Genomic DNA, 15,426 nt, shown 5'->3' on the forward strand with positions numbered 1-15,426 from the left:
GTTCCAGCTAACTTGTAATCAAGAAATGCAAATTTAAGCAACTTTGCAACATCTGCTAAGTTAAAAAAAAAAAAAAGTTTGAGAAAATAGAAAACAGACTTACAGGAAGGATGACAACATAAACAGCTTCCACTCCTCCCCAAGGAAAATCACTGAAATGACCATGGAAGAAAAGATGGGGCTGGGGGAGAACACAGAATCACCCACTGTGAACCAGGGAATGGTGCCAACCCCATCTGAACCACAAATTGAGGAATGCCTGCCAGCTTCAGTACCAACTGTGAAAAGCAATAACTACCTTTCCTCTAAGGCAGTTACAGGAAGGAAAGGAGGGTAATCATGACAAAGCTCATGAGCAGGTCAAGAGCAGATGGAAGATGGCCACACTTGGAGTCAATTTCTCTATAGCTGGGGCCAAGCCACAGCTCTTCTGGCTAAATAGGAAAGAGAAATCATTGTGCCATTCCAAGCCATTTTTCACTAGGAAGTGACACTAGTCAGAGGACTATAGGCTTGCGAGGGAAAAATTCTTGTGATTTGAAGGAGTAAGGTCTAGAAGCAAAGGCATATTGGAGAGAGACTGGGATTAATCAAATATAAATAACAAAAGCAGCTGTTTGGGAGAATGTATTTGTAGCCACATCAAGCAAAAAACCCAGAGGCCAAAGACTTTTTTTCTCTTAACTGAACTATTTTTAATATTATTCTTCTGCTGAATTGAAAAAAAAAAAAAGACCTCCCTAAGGAACTAGCCTCAGTGAGGCCACCACTTCCGCAGTCGTTTCAACAGAGACAAATTAGGTGAAGTACCCAGGTTTCCAATGCCCTTGACTTATAGGGCCTTTCTCCTTTTTCGCAGGTTGCTGAAGACTTTTCTACTCTTAAGATGCTCTTTCATCCAGCTTTCTACTTAATTTCTATGGGGAAAAACCAGGTAGCACCCAAATAACCACAGAAGGAGGCTCTCCTGTGAGTTATTTAGAGATAACAGGTCTGGACAGAACCTCCCCCATTCAAAGAGGGGGGTTTGAATTCAAATGAATTCATCCATTCAAAGATGAATAAGGAAAAAACTGAGGCTTCCCAGCTGGCACTAGTGGTTAAAGAACCCACCTACAATGCAGGAGACATAAGAGATGTGGATTTGATCCCTGGGTTGGGAAGATCTCCTGGAGGAGGGCATGGCAACCCACTCCAGTATTCTTGCCTGGAGAACCCCCAGGGACAGAGGAGTCTGGCAGGCTAGAGTCCATGGGGGCACAAAGAGTCAGACATGACTGAACAGATTGAGCACACATGAGGAGAAAACCACCACTATGAATCGAAAAAACCACACAAAGTAATGGAGGAGGCATTTAAGCATTCAAGTTCTAGAATCAGAATCCAAGTTCCACCATTTTCTAGCCATGCAACCTTGGACAAGATAATTGTTTTTTCTGTGCTTCATTTATAAACTGAGGTTAATCACTATGGAAAATAAAGACTGTGGCAGTTAAGTGGGATAAGTATATAAAATACTTACCAAAATGTTTAACACATGGTAAATGTTAGGTTTATAATATCATCCTTATATTACTATGCCTTTGCAAAAATTTCACAACTAGTAAAAGAGAAATACTATTGGAGGCATTGTTAATGTTTTTTACTGAGTGTTTCTGGTTGTTCTCCTAGGCACATGTACTTTCCATCTCATTTAGCGTTAGGCAGGATGATGTGAGTTGTTTTGATCATTGAAATGTGAGTAGAAGTCATATGTAACACTTTTGGGAGACAGCTTTAAGAATTAGTGTGTGAATTTGCCAAGCTCTTTCTCCCTCCGTCTCTCCTCTTTCCAAACAGTGGGCATTCCATCTTACTTGTATCCTGGAGTAAGGATAACTTGAAGCAGAGCCCCAGCACCGGCTATGAGTGAAAAAGAAAATCTTGTTGTGCTAAGTCACTAAGAAGTTTGGGTTTTTGTTACTGTAGCACAACTTAGTCTATACTGACTTATACAGAAATAAATAAGGGGGATATTTTTGAAAACTTATCTCCAGAAAAAAGCAAAAAGTAGACAATAATTGTTTTTTTATACCTAGAGAGACATTAAAGATCAAATAGGTCTATGGAACAACAGCTCAAAAATGAGATAACAAAGCATCAGCTCTAGGCTGAATATTTGTATGTCCCCTCAATTTTGATAAGTCAATCCCTAGTGTGATGGTATTTGGAAGCAGGGCCTTTGGAAGGTGACTAGATCATGAAGGTACAGCCCTCATGAATGAGATTAGTACTCACAAAAAAGACCTCAGAATGCTCTCTTGCCCTCATTAGACCATGTGAGGTTACAGCAAGAGGACAAACATTTGTGATCCAAGAAGAGGACCATCACCAGACAGAATCTAGTAGCACTTTGATCTTAGATTTCTCAGTCTTCAAAACTGAAAGAAATAAATGTTTGTTGTTTAAGCCACTCAGTCTATGATATTTTGGTACAGCAGTCCAAATGAACTAAGACAGAATCCAGATGTCATTAACAGTGAGGAAGTGAAGTCAAAGAAAGAAAACCAGGAAATAAATGTAGCAAGAGCTGGATCAGAGGTGAAACTGCCTGTGCCATCATTGCTGGAGCCCCACCTCGGAGTTCAGAAAGTAATCACAGATTTGCCCAAAGATTGCTACAAAAATATTCCTGGCAATATTGTTTAGAATAGAGAAAAGGATACATTATGGATTACTTAATATCAAAAATAGAGGATTTGTTCAATAAACCTACACAAATAGACATTTTTCCAAAGAAGACATGCAGACCAACGGGTGCATGAAAAGATGGTCAACACCACTGATCATCAGGCAAATGCAAATGAGAACCACAGAAAGACATAACCTCACACCTGTCAGAATGGCTATTATCCAAAAGATAACAAATAACAAGTGTTGGGGAGGATGTGGGGAAAACCCTTGTGCACTGTTTTTGGGAATGTAAATTGATGCAGCCACTATGGAAAACAGCATTGAGATGCCTCAAAAAATTAAAAATAGAACTACCATGTGACCTGGGAATTTCACTCTCGAGTATTAATCCAAAGGAAACAAAAACACTAATTTGAAAAGATATATGCACCCCTATGTTCACTGCAGCATTATCTACAATAGCCAAGATATAGAAGCCACTCAACTGTCCATCAATAGAGGGATGGATAAAGATGTGACAGATTATACAACAGATTGCTCAGCCATAAAAAGGAATGACATCTTTTATTTTTATTTTTTTTATTTTAAACTTGTTATTTTGTATGGGGGTATAGCCGATTAACAATGCTATGATAGTTTCAGGTGGACAGTGGAGGGACTCAGCCACACATATACATGTATGTATCGTATATTTATATGTACATGCACTCTCTCCCAAACTCCCCTCCCCTCCAGGCTGCCACATAACACTCAGCAGTTCCATCTTGCCGTTTGTAACAACATGGATGGATCCAGAGGGTATAATGCTAAATGAAATAAGTCAGACAGGGAAAAGCAAATACTGCATGCTTTCACTCATACGTGGGATCTAAAAAACAACACAAATGAACAGACATAACAGAAACAGACTCATAGATACAGAGAACAGGTGGTTGCCTCAAGGGAAGGAGATCAAGGAAAGAAAGAAAGAGATAAGAAAAATTAAGAGGCACAAACTTCAAGCTGCAAAATAGATCAGTCATGAGTATGAACTGTATAGTGTGGGGAACATAGAAACTATGCCTTGTCTTTGCATGGTGACATATCATAACAAGATGTATTCTAGTGTCATTTTGATAGGTATAGAAATACTAAATCACCGTGTTGTATAACATAAACTTAGAATTATAGAATGATTATAATTCAAAACATACAAATAAATTCATAAGGAAAGAGATCAGATTTGTGTTTACCAGAAGCAAGAGGACTGAGGAAAAGGAAATAGATCAAGGTGGTCCAAAGGTACATTCTTCCAGTTATAAGATAAATAAATACTAGGGATGTAATGTACAAAGATGACTAATAATGCCATATGTTATATATGAAAGTTGTTAAGAGAGTGACTACTAAAGTTTTCATCACACACACAAAAATTCTTTTCTGTATTTTTAATTTTGCTGTATGAGATGACAGATGTTCACTAAACTTATTGCGGTAATCATTTCATGATGTATGAAGTCAAATCATTACGCTGTCCACCTTACACTTACACAGTGTTGCAGTCCACCATGCCTCAATAAAACTGGAAGAAAAATAATCACAAAAGATAAGTATCACCAAGTTATAAGAACCAAAAACTGCATTTAGAGCATAATGTTTGCTCTGAAACATTTATATAAAAAAAGAATACACTGGGGATAACAATATCAAAATAGAGGATTTGTTCAATAAACCTATGCAAACCTTTATAAATTTATGATGGTGCTGTACAAACAGATTTTTCCGTATTAATGGAAATGTTCTGCATTTGTGTTATACAACAGTCACTAGCCACATGTGACAATATTACAGGAATGTGATTTTTAAACTTAATTTTGTGTTAATGAATTTTAATTTAATTAAAATAGCCACATTGACTAGTGGTTTATGATAAGGACAGCTCATGTTTTAAAAGGATAATGTGGATCTGTATTTGTTGGCATAAAAAGTGCCCATAATATATTGCTGAGGTAGGTTACATGGAGATTTATAACTGACATTTTTGTGTATGTGCATGAATGTGTGTGTTCACACACATAAATTTTTTCTGTACTGTCTGAAGTTCCCAATGGAGACTTTAATATTCTTTTTAATATACAGAAAGATACAACCATTTTCATTTAAAAAACAAAATTGCTAAAAGCTAGTACTTGTAATATTACAGGAAAACTGCAGATAGTATTGCAAATTGATGTAATTATTTTGAAAAAAGTAAATATTTCTGTGCCTCAAGAATGTATATTAAAATAACTCTCAAAAGAAGGAAAAAAGATTTAAAATAACTCTCAAAAGAAGGGACAAACAAAAATGTTGTCCCTAGGGAATAGTTATTTCCAAGTTATTTTGCAATGAGTTTATTACAGCTCTCTTTAAATGCATTTACAGATTATAGTGGAAAGTAAAGAGGGAAAAATGCTAAAAGATGACAGGATAGTAGAAAGCTATCTATTTTCCATTATAATTTTAATATCGCTCTCTCAATAAATAAATCTTTGTAGAACAGACAGTGCATCTAAAGGATAAACAGCACTAACCACTAAAATAACACCCCTGGTTCTCAATGACGTAACACCATTAAGGTTTATCAGTCATTTACATGATAGTCTGGCGTAGTAGGGGCAGTTGCCCTGAATGGCTGTCTTCTGATTGGTAACTCCTTTCATCCCTTGGCTTCACAGTCACTGTGGAAGGGAAGAGTGAACATAGAGGATCATGCAGGGAGTTTGACAGCCAGATCTGTATCCCATTGACCAGAACACAGTCAGGTGACCCTGATCCAACTGCAAGGAACCTTGGTCAGTGTAATCTTCCTTGACACCCAAGAAAAAAGTTGGGAACAGACCAGCCAGTCTCTGTAGAACTTGGCAAGTCAAACCAAGTTCATTTGCTTTCTTGTAAGCTTATTAAGTAGGTCAATCACATTGATGGATGCTACTATTGGAGTGCCAAAGACTATCTTTCAGAATTTTTTAAATTCAGAAAATCACAAGTATAGTATTATGGTCTTTGTTCATTCGGGCTGCTATACCAAAATACCAAGGACAAGTGGCCTAAACAACAGATATTCATTTCTTATAATGCTGGAGATTAGAAAGTCCAAGATCAAGGTGCTAGCAGCTTCTATGTCTGATGGAGCCTACTCCCTGATTCATAGAGGGTTTTCTTCTTGCTATAACCACTCATGGCTGAAAGAGGCAAGGGAACTCTATGGGGTCTCTTTTAGAGAACAGTCCCATTCTTGAGGGCTCTGCCCTCATGACCTAACAACTCCCAAAGGACCCACATTTAAATACCATTCCAAAAAAAAATAAATAAATACCATTCCATTAGGGGTTGGGATTTAACATATGAACTCTGGGGAACACAAATATTTAGTCTATAGCAATAATAACTACCCATGTTCCTACTGCCCCAAATTCAGTATCTTTTACCATTTTGACACATAACATTTTCTTTTGATATCATACTGCACTGTACATATCACTCTGCACATTGACTTTGTCATCAGTATGTTTTGAGAACAATCAGTGTTTATACTTAACATTCTAATCCACTTCTTTTAATTGTAACAATGTAGTTCATTGAATAAAACATCCATTTATAAATTACTGGATATGGTAGTTATTCTCACTTTTCTTTGTAACAATGCTGCATGGGATAGCTTTCAGCATATCCCCTTATGCATATGTGAGAAGCTATGCATATGCAAGTTTCTAGAAGGGAAACTGCAAGGTCAAACTCACTCAACTTTTTCAAAATTTTAATATTGTATAACATATACACATTTGAAGATGTAAAGCATACATTTGTCAAATTTTCAGATGACACAACTCTAAAGGGAGAGATGATATGATAGATGACAAAAATCAATGTTCAAACTTTAGTAAGTTAGAATACGGAGCTATTAAAATCACCAAGATAGAATTTAAGAAAGATAAAATCTTCCATTTAGTTGAAAAAATTAAATGCCCATTGCAAAGAGATAATATCTGGGGGTGTTAGTTAACCCCAACTTTGTTGTGAGCCAGCCATGTTTAGACATCAAAAATGTATACTAATATGGATACTGGTATACAGCTCTATTAATAGAATACTAAGTGTAAAACTCTAAACTTAATACCACTTTACCAAGTCAGAATTCCATGGTACTCAAATGAAACCAATTCATAGCAACATAAGCAAAAAAGAGAAAGCAGTGACTTCACATACTACACTGTAGAGAGGATGGGGTTGGAGTGAGGCTGAAAGAAATATCAGGGCCTCAACTGCTGCTTTGACTCCATCCCTCCCCTTTACTATCTCTTATCAAGACATCTCTCTGCCTGCTGGATTTATTCTCTAAGCCACCAACTGCATGAGGCTGGCCATGGCCATACAGCGATCTTCATCTACATTTTCAATTCAGAAATTCCTTTTTGCAGAAACACTGATGGACCTAGAGATTGTCACACTAAGTGAAGTAAATCAGACAGAAAAGGAAAAATACCGTATGATATTGCATGTATGTGGAACCTAAGAAAAGGGTACAGATGAACTTATCTACAAAACAGAAGAAGAGTCACAGATGTGGAAAACAGACATGGTTACCAGTGGGTAACTGTGTCAGCAGAGGGAAGAGGAGCATGCATTGGAAGGTTGGGGTTGGCATACACACTACTATATATAAAACAGACAATGAATAAGGATCTACTGTATAACACAGGGAACTGTATTCAATACTCTGTAATGGCCTATATGGAAATAGAGTCTTAAAAAAGAGTGGATATATGTACATATATGTACATATATTCCCTGGTGGCTCAGTGGTAAAGAATCCACCTGCCAATGCAGGAGATGCCAGTCTGATCCTTGAGTAAAGAAAATCCCCTGGAGAAGGAAATAGCAACTCACTTCAATATTCCTGAGTGGGAAGTCCCATGGACAGAGGAACTTGGTAGGCTACAGTCCATGGGGTTCCAAAGAGTTGGACATGACTTAGCGACTAAAATAACAATATGTATAACATTCACTTTGCTGTATGCCTAAAATTAACACAACATTTTAAACCAACTATATTCAAATAAAAATTAAATTTAAAAAAATCAACACAATTTTAAAAAAAGAAGGAACTCTGACAAAAGTCTCTTCTTGACCAGTGCAATGGACTGCATGTATGTGTCCACCCAAAATTCTGATGTTGAAATTATAACCCCCAGTGTGATGGTAGTAGGAGGTGGGGCCTTTGGAAGGTAATCAGGTCATGAGTATGGAGCCTCAAAAATGAAATAAGTGCCTTTATAAAAGTACCCTGGAGAGATCTCTCATCCTTTTTTTTTTTTTTTTTGCCATGTGAAGATATGAAAAGTCAGCCATCTGCAATGTAGCAGAGGGCTCTCACCAGAACCAGCCACACTGGTACAGATCTTGAACTTCCACTCCCAAGATCTATGAGAAGTAAATTTCTGCTCTTTATAAGCAAGCCCATCTAGATCCTCTGGAGAAGGGAATGGCAAGCCACTCCAGTATTCTTGCCTGGAGAATCTCATGGATAGAGGAGCCTGGAGGGCTACAGTCCACAGGGTCTCAAAGAGTTGGACAGGACTGAAGCAACTGAGCATGTGCGCGCACACACACACGCACACGCACGCACGCACAATCTTTGCTACTTTGTTATAGCAGCCCAAACTCAGACTCCTAACAAGTGTCTTGTGTCCACACCGTGGACAAATCAGAATGGCAGTCCCTTGTAAAATCAGTGGTTTTAAGAGGGAGAGGAATAACTGCTCCCTAGCCCTATGGAGATCACTGTTGACCAGGAAGCCAATTTGTATCTCCTAAAGTCATCACTTTTCACGCTTGAGTCATTGGGGATATAGTGTACCAGCAAGTTTAATCAACCTACTTGCTTTTCATAGAACTCTCCTTCCTTTCTTTGTCTTACTTAGGCTTTGTGGTCAACATCACATAGATAAGAGTCCTATATATATGAGACAGGTAACCCAAACTATGTGGCATTTTATTCACTATGTGACTTTTTCACACTGGTTTTATATTTTTAAGATTTATAAAATAGAATACTTATTTATCATGACTAATATCAAGCAAAGTATTCCTATCAGTGGAAGGAAGCCTTTGTAAATGATTGTGGCAGATATAATGAGAATACCTGCTTGAACTATGTGTCTGGTTCATTACTGAACTTGACACTTATTGAGCTTTGGCTATACAACCCCACAGATGTGGGGATTTATATTTAAATACAAATATATAGATATATTTATCTATACCAAGGGATTTATAATCTCACAGGTGGAACCAAACTATGTGAATAATAACCAGATGGATCATATGCAGGGGTAGATTTAATCAGCTGATAGTTTCTGAGTCGTAGTCCCTGATCAACTCATATCTTAAGAGGGTGACTCAGTAGAGTCCAGACAAGAAAAAGATGTTTGGAAAAAAAAAATGAGATCCTATAGAGGCTTCCCATGTGGCACTAGTGGTAAAGATCCTGCCTACCAATGTAGGAGACATAAGAGAATCAGGTTCAATCTCTGGGGTGGGAAGATCCCCTGGAGGAGGGCATGGCAACTCCAGTATTCTTGCCTGGAGAATCCCATGGACAGAGGAGCCTGACAGGCTATAGTCCATAGAGTCGAAAAGAGTCTCACAAGACTGAAGCAACTTAGCATACAACAGGACCTGATTAAATAAAAGCATTGATTAAAAAGAGAGATAGACTTAGGACTCAGACTCACATTTAAGAACACTTCACTTCACTCTGTCAGTGAGTCTAAAACAAGATCCAGAAACAGAATCATCTGGAAAACAGAACAATAGCAACAAAAAGGGATCCTGGGCCTGGCCTCCAAAAATTCTCATCCAGTCCATCTGAGCAGAGTTTCATGATTTGCACTTTTAATAATAATAATGGCTAATAAACAATAACACTATTTGGCAGACACTCCTTCTAAGTGTTTTATGCATAATATTAACTCTCTAAATTCTCTTCCTAACTCTGTGAATTAGGAACTATTATTATTCTCCTTTATGATGAGGAAACTACAACTCAGAAAGGTTAAGTAACCTGACTAAGGCCATGGACCTTACAATTTCTGAGTTTGAACCCAGGTACTCAGCCTTCAGAGTCTGCCTTCAATCATTTTGCTCCATTGATTCTCAAAAACAGAAACTGGCTACTAAAGCCCCCTGGGTGATTCTGATGAGTCCAGTTGGACTGGCGTTTGGAAAGCAAGACACAGCGAAACATGCGAAAATAATCATCTATTGAGCTCTACTGAAGAGAAGGGACTCTGTATGACTCAGCACCTGGCATATAGCAGGTACAGAATGTTGCTGAGTATATTTAGGTTGAAGAATTCCACAGAAGCAAGGGTTTGCAAGGAAAACTCTGCTGAGCCTGCTACAGCAGGAAGTGGAACAGAGTGAGTGAGTCATGTCAAGTTTTCCATCCCCATTAAAGGAAAGTGCTAGTAGAGTAAGAGATGCATTATTCTGACCTCTCTTTTTATGTTCTGCCCTGCTCCTTAATCTTGTGCCTATTTAAGTCATATGCTATCAGGACGTCCCTGCTGGTCCAGTGGTTAAGATTCCATGCTTCCAATGCAGGAGGTCTGATCCCTGATGGGGGAACTAAGTCAGTTAGCCTATAAATAAATAAATAAATCTAACTACTTTAAAATAAAAAAGAGTCACACACTATCTTAATTATTTGGAGGAACAAAGCATTCAACTTTTTTTCTTCTAGCAAATCCTTCCTCAAGTTCTATCTTATAGAAACATCGCAGAATACTAAGGGGATGTAAAACTCCAAGCAGCTAATTTCTCTGCTAGTTTGGAAAGCCAGTACATTGCACATAATGAATACATTTTGGATAGATGGATTGATAGATGCATGCATGGATGAAAGAATGGACAAAGCGATGCATAGTCTCCTGTGAATTTGGTAGGACTACCTCTTCCTCTGGTGAAATACAATATGATGTTAGGATTACATGCACAGTCCTTGAAGTCAGGCAGCTTAGATTTAATCTTACCTCCACCATTTATTATCTGTGTGACCTTGAGTAAGTGATTTATCCTCCAACAACCTCAGTTTGGGCTTCCCTAGTGGCTCAGATGGTAAAGTATCTGCCTGTAATGAGGGAACCCCAGGTTCAATCCCTGGGTGGGGAAGACCCCCTGGAGAAAGAAGGGAATGGCAATCCACTCCTTAAAGAAAAGTACCTGGAGAATCCCATGGACAGAGGAACCTGGCGGGATATGATCCATGGGGCCACAAAAGTCGGACACTACTAAGTGACTAACACTTTCACTTTCAACCTCAGTTTATTCTTTCTTACACTGGAAAGACTACTATCACTTAATCCCATGAGAATAATAGTGTGATATGAGAATAATCAAAGGGTGTTATGAAATAAAATATGTGCTAAGCATAGTGTCTGACATGTAAGAGACGCTCAGTTATTAATAAGGATTTCACAAGGAATGATGTCAGATTCGGTTATTTAAAATTGTCCTTCTCATATCATTTCAGGGTAAAAAATTAAACATGCAGGTACTATTTCTTTTGTAAGGCAAGACTTATTTTGGAACACGAAAGGCAGACGATAAACTTTATTAAGATTGGCATAGCAAGAAAGAAAGAAGGTAGAAAGGAAGGGAGGAAGAAAGGGGAAAATATGAAAGAAAAAAGATAATCTTTCCTCTTCTGAAAAGTACATCAACATTTCTTTATATTTATGTAATTTGAAAAGTTTGGCTACCACTGATGAAGTTACCCCAATTATAATTCTCAGCGAGGAAATGAACCGGTCGATTTCTGAGAAAACAGTTTGAATCTTTAGAATGTGCTGAGGATTTAAATAGTTCATGTTAAGTAGAGGGAAAAATCTCAGATTTTGAACTGAGGTCACTTCAACCAGAAAATTCAGTCAATATCCTCCTGGATAAGTTTGTTGTAACTTGTTAAGTATGTACATTATTTATTTATTTTAGGATTTATGTTGGTGAATCAGAATCAGTATCATATTTTAGAGTTAGACAAAACTTCATTTGAATTCTAACTGCAACATTTAACAGTTGCATGGCCTTTGAAAAGTTGCTAGAAATAATATACTTCAGTCTCTTCATGGATAAAGGGGAAATCATGATATTATCTTTTGCATCTCCATGTTGGGGTGATTAAACAAGGTCTTACATGTAAAGCACTTGGTCCAAAATCGAGCACACGGTAAGCAGTAAGTAAATGTTGGCTGTACTTATATTCCCTATTACTACTATATCCACAACATTCCCAGTTCACTTTCTTTATGAAGCACTTAACTCCTACTTTCAATATAAATGCAACGTGACTGACAATGCAGGAGTCCCTGGGTTTTGCTTTGCTCGGGATGGACATAGAGCCCACCACATTTACCATTTCTTTTTCCTTCATCTTTTCTTTCTTTCTGTTTTAATTTGGAATACAGTTGATTTACAATATTGTGTTAGTTTCAGGTATGCTATAAAATGAATCAGTTACACATACACATGTATCTATCTTTTTTAAGGGTTCTTTTCACATATAGGTCATTAAAGAATATCGGCTAGAGATCCTTGTGCTATACAATAGGTCCTTATTAGCTACCTATTTTATAAGTTGTAGTGCATATGTCAAATATCAATTTCCCAATTTATCCCTCCTCCCCACTCCTGGGAACCAGAAGTTCGTTTGCAAAATATATAAACAGCTCCTGCAGCTCAATATTAAAAAACAAACAACCCAATCAAAAAATGGGCAAAAGATCTAAATGGATACTTCTTTGTTCCTCATCTTAGTTTTTCTCTTGCTCTATATCCTGTGACTGGAAGATTTTTCTCTTTGTTAAAATGCCTTTGGGCCTTCTCCCTGCCCTAGTATAAAAGTCCTTAAAATCTCTGCTCTTCCCAGAAGTCTTTTCTTCCATCTAACTGGAAATGAGAAATATTCCCCTCCCTTCATCCAGCACTGATTTTTAACTTGTGATTCCATTTCAACAAAACCACTTGCACTAATGCTTATACACAATGTAAATAATTCATTAGAAATATGCATTTGTTTGATCTTTATATACTTGCAGTGTGTCTGCAGTCTGTTATCAATCAGGACTCTTGGTTACTGGGGATAGATGGGAAATCCTCTTCTTTAAAAAGGTAAAAATGTAAACAGCATGAAAATCCATCTGGAAAACATAGAATGCTAGCACAACAAGAGATTCAGAAATCTATATATTTTTACCGTTCTCAGTTTATACATGCAGGAAATAAATCCCAGCATATTACAACATGGCTACAGAAGGCCTTGCAGCATTCTGGAATTCAGAGGCAGGCTGGATGTTGGGGATGGAGAAAAGATAGAAGTGGCAAACCAGGTATGTAGTTGGAGGAGGAAATGGCAACTCACTCCAGTATTCTTGCCTGGGAAATTCCATGGACAGAGGAGCCTGGTGGGCTACAGTCCATGGGGTTGCAAGAGTCAGATGTGACTGTGCACACATCAAGTATTCAAGGAAGAACTGACACTAACTTTGCCTTGCTTATCAACTCATTCCATGAGGCCAGCATTATTCTGATACCCAAACTAGAAAAGGATATTTCAAAAGAAGAAAACTAATAGACTGATATAAATACTTTGAAAAACAGATTAAAAAATTCTTAACACAGTTTTAGCAAGAAAATTTTATGGTTTCACAGGGCTACTGATTCAAAGGGGATGGAGAGAAGAAGAAAATTCAAGAAAGAGACAGCAAAAAGGACAAGTGAGAAACTTACTCCAAAGAAGGATTGAAGCAAAGAATAAATAACATTGCCTATAAAAATTTCCCAAACATTTGATTGCAGCAGAGAATATTTTATAAAGAGTAGGGTTAGTGCCACTAGTTCATGAAGATTTTCATGTTGAGCTACCTAGAGGCAGAGCCTTAGATGGGTATTCTGGTCCATGTGATTTAAATGGACTGCTATCCAGGAAAAAAATAAAAGAGTGAAGAGAAAAGAATAAGTAAAGGAGAGAAACACAGCAAAGGCTTGGTCCCAGATAGCCCACCTTTGACTTGATCCACGGAGTGTGCTAAGGTTCAGGTTGCAGCACACAGTGGTCCCACCTTGACATGAGGGTCTGGGCATCATTGAACTCTGAATCAGTCATCAGATGCTCCTGGGGAGTAAGAGGGTCTAATCTCCCAGCATCCCTGCATTAGATAGATTGTGAGCCAAGCATAATTCTTTGCAGAAGTCCACAGGTTTAAGCTGTTACCTGTAGCACTCGCTGAACTCACCCTGAACAGCTGTCAAGGAGTTCTGGATATGGCACCAACAGCATCTACTGGAGAGAACACCAAGCAAATACCCTTCCCAGGACATGTGGTGTCTGAAGGATTATGGGGGTGGAGATGGTTAGGATGGGTTCTAACCATAGTGTTCAAGAACTATTTAGATGATAGAATTGGGAGGATATATGAGGAGCAAGAGGAGTTTAGTCGATGGACCATAAGAAGTATAAGACTAGAGTTTCTGGCCCTGGGGAACTGGAGGCCATTTTCAAAGATAAGGAAAGCAAGAAAAAGAGCAGGACTTGGGGGCAACACATCAATTAAGCCTTGGGGGTTTTCAGTGTGAAAAGGGGATAGACAGCCCTTGGGTAGCATGCTTGGAATTCCACAGGAGTTTCAGGGAGGAGGAGAGTGGGGCCAGGGGCAGGGGAAAGGAGGAAGCCAAATGATCTAGCTCTGAGCCTCTCTCCCTGCTGTCTTGACTTGATGCCCCCAGATGAACATCCTGAGAAAGTGATTAAGACATGGGTAGTATAATATATTCAAAGATGATCCCTGGAAGCACAGGTGGGGAAAGAGAAACTAGGAAGGTAAAAGAAGCCACAAAGGGTGTGTTCATAAGTAGATTATCTCTGAGAACAGCAGGGCCACAATCTACTGGGGATACTCTGAAGATCTGTGTAGAACTCATCTCAAATATTTCCCAGTGAGTGACAGAAAACTGGAGTATTTTTCGGCCATGTCTGGAACCTAATTGTTTGAGGGTGGCCCTGAGTGCGCATGTGCTCAGTCGTTTCAGTTGTGTCCGACTCTGTGCGACGTTATGGACTGTAGCCCATCAGCCGCCTCTGTCCATTGTATTCTCCAGGCCAGAATACTGGAGTGGATTGCCATGACCTCCTCCAGGGGATCTTCCTGACCCAAGGATCAAATCTGTGTCTCTTATGTCTCCTGCACTGGCAGGCGGGTTCTTAACCACTAGCACCACCTGGGAAGCCTGAGGGTGGCCCCTGGGGCATCACAAACCCCTCAATTTCCTGTGACCCTGTGGGTCAGCTGAAAGAGCCACTATAGCGGCTGCAGAAGAAAACTCCTAGACAGAGGAGGAGGTACGCACGCTGCCCCCCTTGGCTGGTGAACCCAAGCTGGGCCATGGCAACACGGAATGAGGCATCAATGACTCCTGCCACCTTTGCTCGTTGCTGTTTCATAAATTGAATTTCCATGGAGGATTTTTTTTTTTAGGAGAAGATCTGTCTAGAAGAATAGACTGGTCAATAGTCCTATAATCAAAAGTCCGCAGGAGAAGGCACTTGGAAATGAGGCCACTGCCTCCTCTGGTCTCACCTCCAGTTCTCCACGTAATATTAATAGCGGACTCTGGGGACAATCCTCCCATTATCTGGTCTGGGTGAAAGGGGACAATGATAGAAGTGGGATAATC

The 15,426-nt window shown here is 38.8% G+C and overlaps 1 long non-coding RNA gene across 3 annotated transcripts in view; it reads right to left on the reverse strand.

The window, feature by feature from the left end:
• The window catches only part of LOC147359268 (uncharacterized), a 159,569-nt gene that overhangs the window by 49,655 nt on the left and 94,488 nt on the right, over positions 1–15,426 (reverse strand). Inside the window, exon 6 of one of the 3 annotated variants that reach the window (XR_015140656.1) lies at positions 5,108–5,372. The exons of the other annotated variants lie outside the window; for them this stretch is intronic. This is a non-coding gene — a long non-coding RNA (uncharacterized LOC147359268). Of the gene's footprint in view, positions 1–5,107; positions 5,373–15,426 lie in introns of those variants that run through there. 3 annotated transcript variants of the gene reach the window in all.

Source organism: Bos grunniens, chromosome 14 (assembly GCF_055505025.1).
Source record: "Bos grunniens cultivar Pamir isolate PY7600 chromosome 14, Bosgru_T2T1.0, whole genome shotgun sequence".
Lineage (NCBI taxonomy): Eukaryota > Metazoa > Chordata > Mammalia > Artiodactyla > Bovidae > Bos > Bos grunniens.